Consider the following 17544-nt stretch of genomic DNA (forward strand, 5'->3'; position numbering starts at 1 on the left):
TCTGGGGTGCTATTCAAGATACTTTCTGATTCCCAAAAAAGATGGTCGGCTGACACCGATTTTAGACTTGAGGATTTTGAATTGGTTCCTCAAACAGGAAAAGTTCAAAATGTTGACCCTCTCACAGGTTCTTTTGGCGTTGAAAGAAGGAGACTGGATGGTGTCGGTCGATTTGCAGGACGCGTACTTTCATATTCCGATCCTCAAATCGCACCGGAAGTATCTCCGTTTTGTGGTGGGATCACAACATTATCAGTTTGCGGTCCTCCCGTTTGGTCTTACTTCAGCACCTTGAGTCTTCACGAAGGTGATGGCGGTGGTAGCGGCAGATCTCAGAAGAAAGGGGATCGCTGTGTTTCCCTATCTGGACGATTGGTTGATCAAAGCCAATACTCCAGAGCTCGTGCGGTGCCATCTCCAGTCGACGACTCAATTGTTGTACGACCTGGGGTTTTCAGTCAATGTACCCAAATCTCACCTGGAGCCCTCTCAACGCCTCCTGTTCATAGGGGCAGTATTGGACACGACATTGAATCGGGCCTTTCCTCCGCCACAGCGGGTTCAGGACATACAGGCTTTGGTTCCAATGTTTCGAAATGGAGCGGTGGTTCCAATCCTCAAAGTCCTTCGTCTGCTCGGTCTCTTTGCTTCTTGCATACTGTTGGTCACTCATGCACGCAGGCACATGAGGGCTCTCCAGTGGTGCATCTGCAGGCAGTGGTTTCAGCACAAAGGGGATCTCGAGGACTCGATAAAGATCTCCAGAGACACTGCAGTGGATCTTCAATGGTGGGCAGCGGTCGACAACCTGTCTCAAGGAAGGCCGTTCTCGCTACCCCCACCAGTGGCCTCAGTGGTAACAGATGCTTCCACTCTAGGGTGGGGAGCTCATCTGGGGGACCAGGAGATCAAAGGCCTTTGGTCTCCAGTAAAACAGAAATTACACATCAATCTGTTAGAATTGCGGGCAGTACGGCTGGGTCTCAAGGCCTTCCTCCCTTCCATTCGCGGTCAGTCAGTCCAGGTTCTAACGGACAACACGACCGCGATGTGGTATATAAACAAACAGGGAGGAGTGGGGTCGTATCTTCTCTGCAGAGAAGCTCTTCGACTCTGGTCCTGGCTTCAGGACCACAGGATCTGCTTGATTGCACATCATTTGGCCAGAGTCATGAATGTGCATGCAGACATTCTCAGTCGACGCAGCTCGGTCGACCACGAGTGGCGTCTTCATCCAGATCTAGTTCTGTATATCTTCCAGATGTGGGGTTATCCACAATTAGATCTGTTTGCAACTCAAGAGAATGCGCAGTGCCCGCTGTTTCGCAGCCTCCAGTATCCGGTGCAAGGAGCTTTCGGGGACGCGTTTCAGATGTCCTGAAAGGGTCGGTTGCTTTACGCGTTTCCCCCCATACCCTTGACTCCACGAGTTCTCAGGAAGATCCGCCAAGACCAGGCTCAAGTCATCCTAATAGCTCCGGATTGGCTGAGAAGGGTGTGGTATTCGGACCTACTCCAACTCTCTCAGTGCCCTCCACTCCGTCTCCCTTGCAGGGTGGACCTCCTCTCGCAGTCGCAGGGGCAGATTCTACAGCCCCACCTCCAGAGCCTGCATCTTCATGCCTGGAGATTGAACGGGGCAATCTGAGTTCCTTTTCTCTCCATCCAGATGTGGTGGATTTTATTTTATTGGCCAGGCGACACTCCACCAAGTCAATCTATGCAAATCGTTGGGCTAAGTTTACAAGCTGGTGTGGAGAGAATAGTGTAGATCCTTTAAAAGCTGGTTCATCTGACATTTTGTCATTTGCGCTCTATTTGGCACAGAAAGGTTTTTCAGTTACCACTGTTAAGGGTTATCTATCTGCACTATCTGCTTTTCTGTGCCTTCCTGACCAACCATCCTTCTTTAAATCACCAATTGTTTTAAAGTTTCTAAAGGGACTCTCTAATAAGTATCCGCCCACGCCATTCGTTATGCCTCAGTGGGACCTTAACTTGGTTTGAACTTTTCTTATGGGGGCACCGTTTGAACCCATGCACTCTTGTTCTTTACGGTTCCTTGTTTTAAAAACTGTTTTCCTGGTGGCAATAACATCTGCCAGAAGGGTTAGTGAGCTTCAGGCTCTAACTGTAGAATCCCCATTCCTTTCCTTCTTCAAGGACAAAGTGGTGTTGAGGACCAAGGCGGCTTTCCTACCGAAGGTTGTTACACCCTTTCACCTGGGGCAGTCAATTACTCTCTCTTCCTTTTACCCTCCACCTCACCCATCCAAGGAGGAAGAGAGGCTCCATCGGCTGGATCCACGAAGAGCACTGAGCTTCTACGTCGCCAGGACAAGAGAGTTCAGACAAGATGATCAGCTCTTCGTTGGATACGTGGGGAAGAGGAAAGGTAGAGCGGTCCACAAGAGAACGCTATCCAGGTGGGTCATTCTATGTATTAAGATCTGCTATTCTTTGGCGAAGAGAGATCCACCTGTGGGGCTTCGTGCCCATTCCACCAGGGCCAAAGCAGCTTCATCGGCTTTGGCTAGAGGTGTTCCTGTGGCTGACATCTGCAAGGCAGCGACCTGGGCATCCCTCCATACTTTTGCCAAACATTACTGTTTGGACTCTGACGTCAGGAGGGATGGCCATTTTGCTCGCTCGGTGCTGCAAGATTTCTTGGTTTGACCATTTGGGCACCCACCACCGGAGGTTATACTGCTTGGGGACTCTATTCTTTTGGTGAGGAATCCACAGGTAGGTGTATCCATCAGAAGAATAAGTTACTTACCTTCAGTAACGCTTTTTCTGGTGGATACAGTAACTACCTGTGGACTATTTAGGTTTAACCTGTTCGCCTCTATGGCACGTAAAAAATGGTGATAACTGATGTCTGCACGTCGACGAGGGCTTCTTATTGCGTGGAGTCGGGCGATTGTGACGTCATCGTCGACGTGCAGAGGTAGAAGAAATTTCCGTCAAGGCTGGCGCGATGGGAGAACTCTTTTGGTGAGGAATTCACAGGTAGTTACCAAAGGTAAGTAACTTATTCTTTATGACTATCCTCCTGTACATTAGACTGTAGTTAGAAAAACATATCCTTCCAGACAATAGTATTAGACCATGCAAACCTTCCACTACTTGCATGGCCTTCTGACATGACCAGCAGGCTGGGCAGCATGGAGAAGGGTGTCATCTGGGCAGTTGTGTGAGAGAATGATGAATGGGTTATACCTTCTACTTATCAGGGGTGTTCTCTCCCTCAGAAGAAAGAGAAAGAACCAGAAATACACCTTCTTGGGAGGAGTGTGATAAGAGATTGTACAGCGGTACCCCTTCGTTAAGCTCTGTGTGGATGTGAGTTGCATAGGCAGAACCGGCATCCGTGGCTGCTACTTTTATGGTTGGGGACTGGCAATCCTCAAACATGATTTTGAAGGAAGACTGCTGCATGCACTGCTGTAAAGTGGCCTTTTGGAGATGTTCTGTATGGGGACAAGCATGTCCTCCTTCTCCTCAACCAGGTTCTGCTCCTCCACTTCTTCTTGAGCAGTGTTGGCTGCTGAAATACTAGCTTGGAGGAGGTACGGATTTTCTCCATGAATTACCCCCTCCTACTCCCATCCCCAGTCTTCCACTTGCAGATGGTACTGCATCATCGCCGGGTGCAATGTCCCCAGTACCTGCAAAACGAAAATGTACAAAGTTGAAATACATCAAATGTAGGCCCTGATTTAAGAAAAGTGGTGCTGCACTCGGTGTAGTACCACTTTTCTAGCGCCCCTCAGCACCCCACCAACGCCACCAGGTGTCATAGATACGGCGCACCATGGTGGTAGTTAGGGGAACTAGCGTCAAAAATATTGACTATCATCCTGTAAAGCCCATTGAGGCCCATTGAAAACAATGGCATTCCTCCTTTTAATGCCTGATCTGAGCAGGCGTTAAAAGTGGCAAAATAAATGGTGCAAAGAAATATTTTAGATTTCTTTGCATCATTTTTTCGGCCCCCCTAACTGGGGAACGCCACATTTGCATATAATATTCCTGGCACAGGCATAATGTAGCTCAAATGATTATAAAGTGGTGCAATACATGCATTGCGCCACTTTGTCAATTTGGCACAGCAATTTTGGCCTTGTTGGGCTACATTAGCGTAAAAAACTAATTACACTAATATGGTGCAAGGAGGCGCTAGGGGCTCTTAAATCAGCCCCATAGTTTTGTGTCTAAAATTCCATACAGGACTTTAATTGACATTGTTCTGAAATAAATATAACAAAGTTAACACCTTGTCAACAGAAAGAAAGACATGAAATTAAGGTTTGATCCGTGCATGGAACATTTGTATGTCAAGGTATCTCTTGAACCAACAGCTCTAGAGAGAAGAATTATTTCTAATGTATTTTGTCAACTGACAAAACTTTTCATTACCACAAATGCTGACACAGTACAGATATATAGAAGAAATTAAAACAATCAAAACCAATAAAACAACTTTTAACATTTGATGTAAAAAATAAGTTGAATATGTAATTGAAAGGACTAATGACGAGAAGTAGAATTTAAGATCAGATGTTCCCAGACTTAGCTGACCACCCAGTGGTAGAGGGCCAAGTAGCTGCTGCCAGGATGTCCCCTGGTGTAATTATGTTGATGTTCGCAAGATGGAAACCAAGTGCTGTTGTATGACAGAAACTGCTGACAGAAGAGAGAGAAAAATACAGAGGGGAGTAAACTAAACTAAATCATACAAGCAGATGCTATTTAGATGGTTTCAATACTCAATTGGGACCCACAAACCTTTCTCTCCTTCAAGTGAAGACAAGACAAATCTTATAGTGCTCCCCTTACATTGCCACATCTAAGGCCAATTTTATAACACAATAAATAATGTGATTAATAGTTCCATTACATATTGTCCAGGGTGTAAATAGGGAAGTGTGACAAAGGACTTATGGCTACCGGGTCAGTTATAAATAAAGAGGATAGATCCAAAGCCAAAACAGCAGAAAATTATCTTAGTGGTCTCTAACGTCCATGTGGTCTGTGGTGCCAGTCTGGGCTTTGGTGCAGTGCTAGGAACATAAGTCGCTATTGTGGCAGATGGTGTATAAGACAAACACACAGCGCCTAAGAAGTGTTAAAAAATTATATCTAAATAATAGTGTAACTATGAGGTTTTTGCAACCTAACTGGGTAATATACTTACCAACCTCTTTAGTACCAGTAGGTCTTTGTTTATTCAACCTTTAGCTCAACCCTGGGTAGCTGCTGTTCTAAGCAGCAAGGCTTACACAAAGGAACAAGTAAAATGCATTTAAACACAGTGGTGACTGATAATCTTCAAATGCGATGGAATGGAATGAATACTAAGAGTTCATCTCATTTTGTTCAACATTTTCACTGTGAGTTGTCCATATACCCTAATTTACCAATTCTAGCATTTCAGTATGGTACCCCTGTGCCAATAATTACATATAATATCATTGTACCAAAATATTGCCACTGGTATTGCCCAAATACCAGGTGTAGGAAAGTATTCTATTTTTGGCATGGTTACCCCCACTTTTTGCCTGTTATCAGTATGCTTAGACTGTTTTCACTGGGATCATGCTAATTAGGACCCCTGGGATTGTGCGGTCCTAAATCTGGTGGCTTTATACCCTTTACACCTCACAATTGGCATACCGCTATACCTCTGTAAGTCCCAAGTACATGGCACCTAGGTACCCAGGACATTGGTACACCAGGCATCTGCCATGGGCTGCAGCATGTATTAAGCCACACATGGGAGCCAATGCAAAATGGGTCTGCAGGCCTGCCATTGCAGCCTGCCTGAAAAGGTGCATGCACCCTTTCACTACAGGCCACTGCACCAGGTCACTGTAAGTCACTCCTATGGTAGGCCCTTTCAGCCAAAAGGGCAGGGTGCAGGTTCCGCTGTGGGAAGGCACCCCTGCATGAGCAGATAAACCCTTATGAACTCCAGTTCCAATGCACTGGACTTAGCAAGTGCAGGGAAGCCATTTTACACGTGTACTGACCACAGGAAACTCACTACCTCTGGTCCAGCTACATAGTAGCAACTCCAAACCTGGGTATGTTTGGTATCAAACATGTTGGAAACATACCCCAATTCTGATGCAATTATTGGTGGCAAGATTCCATGCACTCGGAGAGCTCCCTAGAGGACCCCACCCAGTATTGCTCTTACCAGTCTTCCAGAGTTTTGCAAGCAGCCCAAGCTGCTGCCTCCCCTCAGACAGGGTTCTGCCCTCCTACTGCTTGACCAGCTCAAGCAGGGGAAGGCAGAACAAAGGATTTCCTGTGGGAAAGGGGATACAACACACTCATCCTTGGAAATAGGTGTTAAATCGCCAGGGAGGGGTAGTTTCCCAATGCTGGCTTGCTTTGAAAGGCACATTTGTTGCCCTCCTTGCATAAACCAGTTTGCACCTGTCCAGGATCCCCCGGTCCCTGCTCCGGTGTGAAACTTAACAAAGGGAAGGGTAGTGACCACTCCTTAGCCCATCACCACCCCAGGGGTGGTGCCCAGAGGTCCTCCGGGTGGCCACTTGATTCTGCTCTCTTGAAAGAAAGATGTGCAGAGGCCTCTGGGAGTATCAGGTTGGCCAGGACAGGTGACTAAAGTCAGTGACCCCTCTGATAGGTGGTCACACTGCAGAGGGAGCAACCCCCAGTTAGGACTATTTAGGGACTTCCTTGAGGGTGGTCCCCAGATTCGGCATGCAAGAATCCACCAGGACTCATCTGCATCAACCCCTTCTGCTTCTGGCCACTGGAACCACAAATGGACACCTCAGGAACCGAACAAGACTGCAACTCCTGAGATGACCTCCCCTTGCAACATTGTTTCCACAAGTCCTTCCAGCAACTGCAACATTTCCATGGCTGTGCATCCTCTGGGGTGCACCAAAAAGCAAAAAGGAATCTCCCTTGGAGTGAAGGAGTCACTCCCCTATATCTGCAGGCACCTAAGGCAATGACATCCGGCTGCATGGATCTGCTCTCCTCTGGAACTGCATGGATCCTGCAACATATGTGGTGGGTCTGAGTATTCCGCTGCATACCCTCTGTCTTCTGTCTAACTTGAGAGATTGTAAACCCTTGCCTCTCCTTGCAGGACAGTACCTCTGTGCACTGTGACACTTGTAGCAGCCAATGCTTGTTGACTCCTGTTCCAAGGAATCTTTAGGCTCCAAGTAGCCCCAGCCCTCAGCACTTGATCCTTGCAAGGACAGTCTCCTCTCTGCTGCGCCAGTGACTTTGGACTCCTCTCCAGTGGTGCTGACTGGTCCTCACTGCAACTTACTGTGCCTGTTGCCACTGGGGTGCCTGTGGGGGCTGTGACTGCTTCTGCTGGCTCTCCCAACTGCTGAGGGTCAGCCTGGACTCCCTTCCAAGGGATGAGTCCCTTGTACCTTGCTGGTCCTCTTCTTGTCTGCAACACTCTCTCTGCCTAGCATTGCATTTGCCAAGGCTAGTTGGTGGTCCTGCTGACTACTTCTAGGAAAGTACCATCTTGCCTGGCATGTTACCCCCATTTTCACTGTATGTATGTTTGTTTTTGCCCATGTGTCACTGGGATCCTGCCAGGCAGGACCCCAGTGCTCATAATGTATGCCCTGTATATGTTCCCTGTGTGGTGCCTGTAAGGAAATGCCTCCTTGGCATGGTTACTCCCTGACTTTTTGCCTTTGCTGGTGCTATGTTTTGAATTGAAAGTGTGCTGAGGCCTGCTAACCAGGCCCCAGCACCAGTGTTCTTTCCCTAACCTGTACTTTTGTTTTCACAATTGGCACACCCTGGCATCCAGGTAAGTCCCTTGTAACTGGTACACCTGGTACCAAGGGCCTTGATGCCAGGGAAGGTCTCTAAGGGATGCAGCATGTCTTATGCCACCCTGGGGACCCCTCACTCAGCACAGACACACTGCTTGCCAGCTTGTGTGTGCTGGTGAGGACAAAACGAGTAAGTCGACATGGCACTCCCCTCAGGGTGCCATGCCAGCCTCTCACTGCCTATGCAGTATAGATAAGTCACCCCTCTAGCAGACCTTACAGCCCTAAGGCAGGGTGCACTATACCATAGGTGAGGGCACCAGTGCATGAGCACTGTGCCCCTACAGTGTCTAAGCAGAACCTTCGACATTGTAAGTGCAGGGTAGCCATTAGAGTATATGGTCTGGGAGTCTGTCAAACACAAACTCCACAGCACCATAATGGCTACACTGAAAACTGGGAAGTTTGGTATCAAACTTCTCAGCACAATAAATGCACACTGATGCCAGTGTACATTTTGTTGTAAAATACACCCCCACAGAGTGCACCTTAGAGGTGCCCCCCTGAAACCTTAACCAACTACCTGTGTAGGCTGACTGGTTTTAGCAGCCTGCCACACTCGAGACATGTTGCTGGCCACATGGGGAGAGTGCCTTTGTCACTCTGTGGCTAGTAACAAAGCCTGCACTGGGTGGAGATGCTATCACCTCCCTCTTGCAGGAGCCTCAAAGGCTCACCCCCTTTGTTCCAGCGCCACAGGGCATTCCAGCTAGTGGAGTTGCCCGCCCCCTCCTGCCACGGCCCCACTTTTGGCGGCAAGGCCGGAGGAGATAATGAGAAAAACAAGGAGGAGTCACTGACCAGTCAGGACAGCCCCTAAGGCAACCTGAGCTGAAGTGACTCTGACTTTTAGGAATCCTCCATCTTGCAGATGGAGGATCCCCCCAATAGGGATAGGAATGTGACCCCTTCCCCTTGGGAGGAGGCGCAAAGAGGGTGTAGCCACCCTCAGGGTTAGTAGCCATTGGCTACTTCCCTCCCTGACCTAACCACACCCCTAAATTCTGTATTTAGGGGCTCCCCTGAACCTAGGAACGCAGATTCCTGCAACCTAAGAAGAAGAGGACTGCTTAGCTGAAAAACCCTGCAGAGAAGACAGAGACACCAACTGCTTTGGCCCCAGCCCTACCGGCCTGTCTCCCCCCTTCGGAAGAAAACTGCTCCAGCGACGCTTTCCCCAGGACCAGCGACCTCTGAAGCCTCAGAGGACTGTCCTGCTCTAGAAGAACCAAGAAACTCCAGAGAACAGCAGCCCTGTTCAACAAAGACTGCAACTTTGTTTCCAAAGAAGCAACTTCAAGACAACTGCATTTCCCGCCAGAAGCGTGAGACTTGCAACTCTGCAGCCGACGCCCCCGGCTCGACTTGTGGAGAAACAACACCTCAGGGAGGACTTCCCGGCGACTCCGAGACTGTGAGTAACCAAAGTTGCCCCCTCGGAGCCCCAACAGCGACGCCTGCAGAGGGAATCCCGAGGCTCCCCCTGACCGCGACTGCCTGACTCCCAGATCCCGACGCCTGGAAAAGACCCTGCACCCGCAGCCCCCAGGACCTGAAGGATCGGAACTCCAGTGCAGGAGTGACCCCCAGGAGGCCCTCTCCCTTGCCCAGGTGGTGGCTACCCCGAGGAGCCCCCCCTTGCCTGCCTGCATCACTGAAGAGCACACTCTTGCCAGAACCTCAGTGTTTATGCTCTCTCTGCTTTCTAAAATTGTCACTGCAGGCTAGTGACTAATTTTACCAATTCTCATTGGCACACTGGAACACCCATGTAATTTCCTTGTATTTGGTACCTAGGTACCCAGGGTATTGGGGTTCCAGGAGATCCCTATGGACTGCAGCATTTCTTTTGCCACCCATAGGGAGCTCAGACAATCCTTACACAGGAATGCCACTGCAGTCTGAGTAAAAAAACGTCCACGTTATTTCACAGCCATTTTTCACTGCGCATAAGTAACTTATTAGTCACCTATATGTCTAACCCTCACTTGGTGAAGGTTAGGTGCCAAGTTACTTAGTGTGTGGGCACCCTGGCACTAGCCAAGTTTCCCCCACATTGTTCAGGGCAAATTCCCTCGACCTTTTGAGTGTAGGGACACCATTACATGCGTGTGCTACACATAGGTCACTATGGCCATGTAACATGTCTAGGATCATGGAATTGTCACCCCTGTACCATTCTGGTATTGGAGGGGGGGGACAATTCCATGATCCCCCGGGGCTCTAGCACAGAACCCGGGTACTGCCAAACTGCCTTTCCGGGGTTTCCACTGCAGCTGCTGCCAAACCCTCAGACAGGTTTCTGCCCTCCTGGGGTCTGGGCAGCCCAGTCCCAGGAAGGCAGAACAAAGGATTTCCTCTGAGAGAGGGTGTTACATCCTCTCCCTTTCGAAATAGGTGTTAAGGGCTGGGGAGGATTAGCCTCCCCAGCCTCTGGAAATGCTTTGATGGGCACAGATGGTGCCCATCTCTGCATAAGCAAGTCTACACCGGTTCAGGATCCCCAGCCCTGCTCTGGCGCGAAACTGGACAAAGGAAAGGGGAGTGACCACTCCCCGACCAGTACCTCCCAGGGTAGGTGCCCAGAGCTCCTCCAGTGTGTCCCAGACCACTGCCATCTTGGATTCAGAGGTGTTGGGGCACAATGGACTGCTCTGAGAGGCCAGTGCCAGCAGATGACGTCAGAGACCCCTCCTAATAGGTGCTTACCTCTTTCAGTAGCCAAGCCTCCTTTCTTAGTAGCCAGACCTCCTTTTCTGGCTATTTAGGGTCTCACCTCAGGGCTATTCTTCAGATAACGAATGCAAGAGCTCACCAGAGTTCCTCTGCACTTCCCTCTTCGACTTCTGACAAGGATCGACCATTGACTGCTCCAGGACGCCTGCAAAACCGCAACAAAGTAGCAAGACGACTACAAGCAACATTGTAGCGCCTCATCCTGCCGACTTTCTCGACTGTTTCCTGGTGGTGCATGCTCTGAGGGCTGTCTGCCTTCACCCTGCACTGGAAGCCAAGAAGTAATCTCCTGTGGGTCGATGGAATCTTCCCCCTGCCAATGCAGGCACCAAATTACTGCATCACCGGTCCTCTGGGTCCCCTTTCATCCTGACGAGCATGGTCCCTGGAACACAGGAGCTGGGTCCAAGTGTCTCCCACAGTCCAGTGGCCCTTCTGTCCAAATTTGGTGGAGGTAAGTTCTTGCCTCCCCACACCAGACAGCAAACCTGTGTACTGCGTGATTTGCAGCTGCTCCGGCTTCTGTGCACTTTTCCAGGACTTCCTTTGTGCACAGCCTAGTCTGGGTCCCCAGCACTCCGTCCTGCACTGCCCAACTCGATGAGTTGAAATCTGACGTCGTGGGACCCTCCTTTGTGACTCTTGAGTCGACTGCTGTCCTCAGATCTTCTAAGTGCCTGCTCCGGTACTTCTGCGGGTGCTGCCTGCTTCTGCAGGGGCTCTCTGAGTTGCTGAGCGCCCCTCTGTCTCCTCCTCCAAGGGGCGACATCCTGGTCCTTCCTGGTCCCCAGCAGCACCCAAAATCATCACCCGCAACTCTTGCAGCTAGCAACACTTGTTTGCGGTATTTCTGTCTGGAAACACTTCCGCAACATCCAGCATGCTGTGGGACATCTTCCATCCAAAGGAGAAGTTCCTAGCCCTTTTCGTTGTTGCAGAATCTTCGGCTTCTTCCACTCAGAGGCAGCCCTTTTGCACCTTCATCCGGGGTCTTGTGGGCTCCTGCCCCCCCTGGACACTTTCGTGACTCTTGGACTTGATCCCCTTCCTTTACAGGTCCTCAGGTCCAAGAATCCGTCTTTAGTGTTTTGCTGGTGCTTGTGGTTCTTGCAGAATCCCCTATCATGACTATTCGGTCTTTCTGGGGTAGTAGGGTAACTTTACTCCTACTACTCAGGGTCTTGGGGTGGGGTATCTTGGACACCCTTACTTTTTCTTACAGTCCCAGCGACCCTCTATAACCTCCCATAGGTCTGGGGTCCATTTGTGATTCGCATTCCACTTTTTGAGTATGTGATTTGTGTTGCCCCTAGACCTATGTCTACCTATTGCATCCCATTGTGATTCTACATTGTTTGCACTACTTTTCTTACTGTTACTTACCTGTTTTGGGTTTGTGTACATATAATTTGTGTATATTACTTACCTCCTAAGTGAGGGTATCCTCTGAAATGCTTTTGGCATATTGTCACTAAAATAAAGTACCTTTATTTTGAGTAACTCTGAGTATTGTGTTTTCTTATGAGATTGTGCTATGTGATATAAGTGGTATAGTAGGAGCTTTGCATGTCTCCTAGTTCAGCCTAAGCTGCTTTGCCATAGCTACCTCTATCAGCCTAAGCTGCTAGAAACACCTCTATTCTACTAATAAGGGATAACTGGAGCTGGCACAGGGTGTAAGTACCACAAGGTACCCACTATAAGCCAGGCCAGCGTCCTACACCACTGACCATCGACGATCCAGTGACCGGCGTGGGCCATCATCTGCATGACTCCAAGGACTTCCCTGCAGCTCCTGGACTCCGCAGCTGACCTTCATCCACCGTCGACCTAGACCTGCATCCTCAAAAGGGTGGGCATTGGCTCCTGCCCCACCTGAACACTCCTGCGTGGACCGGACTCTGTCCCCTTCCTTTTCAGGTCCTCTTCTTCAGAAATCCACTAGTGGATTCCACTGGACTGGTCCTGGTCTTGCAATCTCCTCTCTCCAAGACCCTTCAGTAATCTTGTTCAGTGTCATTGTAATAAAGTATGTGTATTTTTGTGACACTGTGTGGTTCCTTTTTTGTGTGATAAGTTGCTGTGTAACTTTGGTGGCATTGCAAGAGATTTGCATGTCTCCTAGATAAGTCTTGGCTGCTTTTCCACAGCTTACCCCTATAGAGCCCTGGCTTCTCAGACACTGTCTCATTAAATTAATAAGGGGTTGCCTGGACCTAGTGTAATGTGCAAACACTATAGGTGTTCACTACACACAAGGCCAGCCTTCCTACATTGGTGGTGCAGCGGTGGGATAAGACACCTGCAATTGCCTTGCTATATTTTGTTACTAGTTAGCTTTCCACAGGAAAGACCACTGCTAGTCTATATGGCACCCTGCACTTAGTGATTAGGATCACTGGTCTCCTAATTTAGGTAAGCTGGGGGTCTGGTATAGCCCTTTCTCCAAACTATTAGGAAGACTAGTACTTAGAGGAGGGAGGTACACCAACACTACTCTAGGGAAAATGTCTTCAGTGAAAAACACAACTCAGGCCCCAGACTCTCAGTATCGGGGCTGCACTTTGCAGGATTTGAGGGTGATGTGTGCTTCCAGGAAGCTTAAGACCAGGAGAAATCCCAACAAGAGTGTACTTCTGGGATTACTACTCCAGTCTGATCAGGGAAGCTCAGGCAGCCAGGAGGAGGATGAAGTAGAGACTGACCTTCAGTCTTAGATAAGGTAGACTTAGGCTACACTGAGGAGGGTCAGGGAGAAACCAGAGAATACCATAGCCCTGTTAGGAGCACTGCAGGTAGTGAAATAGGGAGTCACACAAGTAGGCCCTGTTTCACTCCTTCGGGTTTGGTACAAAGGGTCCCCAGGAGGAGGTATAGGACCTCCTCAAGGACCTCCTATGAGACAGACTACTCTAACTCAGGGGTTGGGTCCCTAGATAGGTAGTTCCACAGACTGAAGTTAGAACAGCCCAAACTGAGGCTGCAGCAGCAAAAGTTAGCTCTAGAAAGGGAGGCCCTGGCAGTAGGAAGGGAAAGACTGAATTTGGGGCTTGCTCCCCATGGTGACAGCAACAACTTTAGGGATACCAGGGTCAGGGAGGACTCCTATGACTCTAGGAACCTGAGTAAAATAGTCCCACCTTGCAAGGCGGTGTGACATCCACAAGTGGTTCATTGCTTTGGAGAGGGCATGTAAAGTATAGAGGGTCCCTTTAAGACAGTGGGCAGCCATCTTGTGGCTTTCATTCTCTGGCAAGGGCAGAGACAAACTTCTTACTCTTGGGGGAGAAGATGCAGGTGACTATCAGGCACTTATGAATGCACTCTTGGATGGATTTGAGCTAACCACAGAACAATATAGAATCAAGTTCGGGGAGACTAGAAAGGAATCCCCCCAGGATTGGGTAGGTTTTGTGGACAGCTCTGTTAAAACCCTGGACAGCTGGGTGCATGACAGCAAAATGAGTGATTACCAGGGCTTGTACAATCTTATTTTAAGAGAGCACATTCTTAATAATTGCATTTCTGGTCAGCTGCATCAGTACCTGGCGGCTTGGATCTGATCACTCCCCAAGAATTTGGAAAGAAGGCAGACAAATGGGTTCACACCAGGGTGGGTAGAAAAGCTCCCACAGTGGGTGACCACAAGAAGAAGGACGCTGCCAAGAATCAGGAAAAGGGTGGGGACACACCTAAAGAAAAAGTCTTTATCAGGCCTACAAAACTATTCTGGGGGTGGGTCTAAGTCCTCTTCCTCTTCCCACAAGAAACCTTGGTGCTACCTCTGTAGACAGAAAGGCCATGGGCAGGTGACAGCCTGTCCTAAGAAGAGCACCAACCTCTACCACTTCTAACCCTAGTGCCCCTAACAGTAGCAATAGCAACAGTAGTTGTAGTCAGACCAAGAGTGTAGCTGGGCTCACACTGTGATCTACAGTGGGTTCTGGGCTAGTCTGAGAGACCATTAAAGCAGTTCTGGTCTCTGAGGGTGGCATTGACCTTGCCACCCTAACTGCTTGCCTGCTTAATATGGATAAGCACAGGCAGCATCCACTTATAAATGGTGCTGTGGCAGAACCCTACAGGGATTCAGGTGCCAGTGTCACATTGGTGACTGAAAAACTGGTGTCATCTGAACAACACCTACTTGGTCACACTTACCAAGTCACTAACACTCACAACACCCAGTGCCATCCCATGGCTGTAGTTGACATTAGCTGGGTGAGGGAGTGGGGAAGTTACTGGGCACAAGAAAGTTGATGTATCCTCTGACCTACCTATAGAGTGTCTGTTAGGTAATGATTTGGAGACTTCGGCTTGGGCTGAAGTGGAATTGGAAAACCATGCAGCAATGTTGGGTATCCCTGGGCACATCTTTGCCTTTACCAGAGCACAGGCCAAGAAACCGGGAGAGCAAAGAGCTCCGGAGCCTGTAACAATGGCCTAGAGGAGACTGCAAGACCCCAACAGTGGATTCCTGGACAAAAAGACCTGTGGAAGAAGGGGACCAAGTACAAGAAGCACAGAAGAGTCCAGGAAGCGCAGGAGCCCCTGCTAACACGGATGAAGGTGCAAAAGGAGAATCACTGATAAGAAAAGTCAGTATTGAACCCAAAAATACTAAGTTGGGTTCCTGGAGGGTGCAAGTGATGCCCCACGCTGGATGGAGGATTACTGTTGGGTTTGCGTCGTCGGAGTATGCCAACAAACCTTGGCACACGCAAAGCTTTGGGCTAGCGGAAAATGGGGTTGCCGGGGACCCGGAAGGACTAGGTGGACTCTACCCAGGAGGGGGAGTCAGAGGAGGCCCTCGGCAACACAGAGAGCACACAGAACACCAGGCAGGGCACACAGGAGTCACACAGGACAGGGACAAGAAAGTTGCAGAAGAGGCCGATGCAGCACTACGACAAAGGCTCCCACGCCACTGGAGAACAACTCAGGAAGCTGTGCGTTGCAGGATAGAGTGCCAGGGGCCGGAGCTACAAGATACATGAATAATTTGGAGGAAGGATGTCAACAAGCCTTGGCAACTGCAAAAGACATGGTGCATACTGTCTTGCGTGGGGAGGCATTTCTTACCTCCACCAAAGTGGGACAGCTGGAAGAGAGGACCGTGGGAAACACTTCAGTCTACCACCTGTGATGCAGAATCCACACAGCTCAGCAGGAGAGGGGATCCACACAGCCAGTCATCGTCGCAGTTGGTGCCTGCACAAGTAGGGGAGTGACTCCTACTACCCCAAGGGAGATTCCTCCTTCCTTCTGATGCAGGCAGAAGACGGGATGTCTTCAGAGGATGCACGACTGGGAAACTGTTGCAGTTGCTGGCAGGAGCCAGAGTTACAATGTTGCAGGAGGCATCTTGATTCTTTGTTGCAGCTTGTAGGTTCCTGGAGGGTCCAGATGCAGTTTCTTCAGTGTGAATTAGAAGTGGAGGATGCAGAGGATTCCTGCTGGAGTCTTGCAATCCGAATCTGAAGAACCACCCAAGAGAGAGACCCTAAATAGACCTGAAAGGGGGAATTGGTCAGCTACACAGGCAAGCACTTATCAGGGAGGGCTCTGATGTCACCTGCTGCCACTGGCCACTCAGATGCTCCCAGAGTTCCCTTCCACCTTGGAATCCAAGATGGCAAAACCCAGGGACCCTCTGGAGGAGCTCTGAGCACCAGTTTCACGCTGCCAGAGCAGGGACTGGGGGTCCCTGAACCGGTGTAGACTGGATTATGCACAGAGGGCACCATCTGCGCCCTTCAAAGCATTTCCAGAGGCTCTGTGAGGCTACCCCTCCCATGCCTGGAAAACCTCTGAAGGCTGTCATGGCAGTATTGGGGTCCTCTAAGGGTCCCCCAGAGTGCATGGAATCATACAATCAATGCTTTCAAAAGCCTTGGGTTATGATTCCAACATGTTTGATACCAAAAATGACCATATTCGGAGTTACCATTGTGAAGCTGTACATAGGTAGTGACCTATGTCCAGTGCACTCGTAAAATGGCGTCCCCGCACTCACGAAGTTCGGGTAAATGGTCCTGGATGAGGTGGGGGCACCTCTGCTAGTGCAGGGGTGCCCTCACGCACAGGTACTCTGCACCCAGCCTTCAGAGTTGAAAAGCCTGACAAATGGGTGACTTGTAAGTGACCTGGTGCAGTGTAGATGGCAGTGAAAGGGTGTATGCACCATTTCACATAGGCTGCAGTGGCATTCCTGTAGAAGCCTTTGCATGGGCTCCCTATGAGTGTCAAAAGAAATGCTGCAACCCGTAGGGATCCCCTGGAACCCCAATGTCCTGGACACCTAGGTACAATGTACTAGGGACTTATAAGGGGTGAGCAGTAATCCAATTTGGGGTGAAATACTGGGTTCCCAGTATGCTGTGACAACATTTAGAGGAGAGAGAGAGCATAATCACTGGGGTCCTGGTTAGCAGGATCCCAGTGAACACAGTCAAACATAATGAATATCAGGTAGAAATTGGGGGTAAAAGAGGGTACTTTCCTACATCAATGGTGTGTTCACACCGTGAGGTTTGACCAGGGGTTAGGGAGAAGAATTCAGAAAACTAACCCAGGAGATTTTTCCAGTCATCCTTCCGTTGGTCACAGAGGCAGTCAACAAGAACTACTCCCTCTACTGAACCATCAGCTTGGTTGTGGGGGTAGAGGTCAGGGAGAGGGTCGCTCTCTTAATCCTGACCTTCATCAGTGGCCATGAGCAAAGACTAGTCAACCCTGTCGTAGTAAGGCTTGAGTCAATTCACATGAAGTACCCTGTGGGGGCTTCTGGGAATGCCTAGATCAGACACGTAGGTGACCTAACCTTTTTTTTCCCCACAATAGTGTGGGGTACAGTTCATTTGTCTTGGAGTGCCCTGGGAGCCACAGGCTCCAAGACCCACACCTTTTGTCCTTCCTGATATACAGTCATCAAAGCCTTTTGGTCATGCCATGC

This window comes from Pleurodeles waltl, chromosome 11 (genome assembly GCF_031143425.1).
Source record: "Pleurodeles waltl isolate 20211129_DDA chromosome 11, aPleWal1.hap1.20221129, whole genome shotgun sequence".
In the NCBI taxonomy this organism is placed as follows: Eukaryota; Metazoa; Chordata; class Amphibia; order Caudata; family Salamandridae; genus Pleurodeles; species Pleurodeles waltl.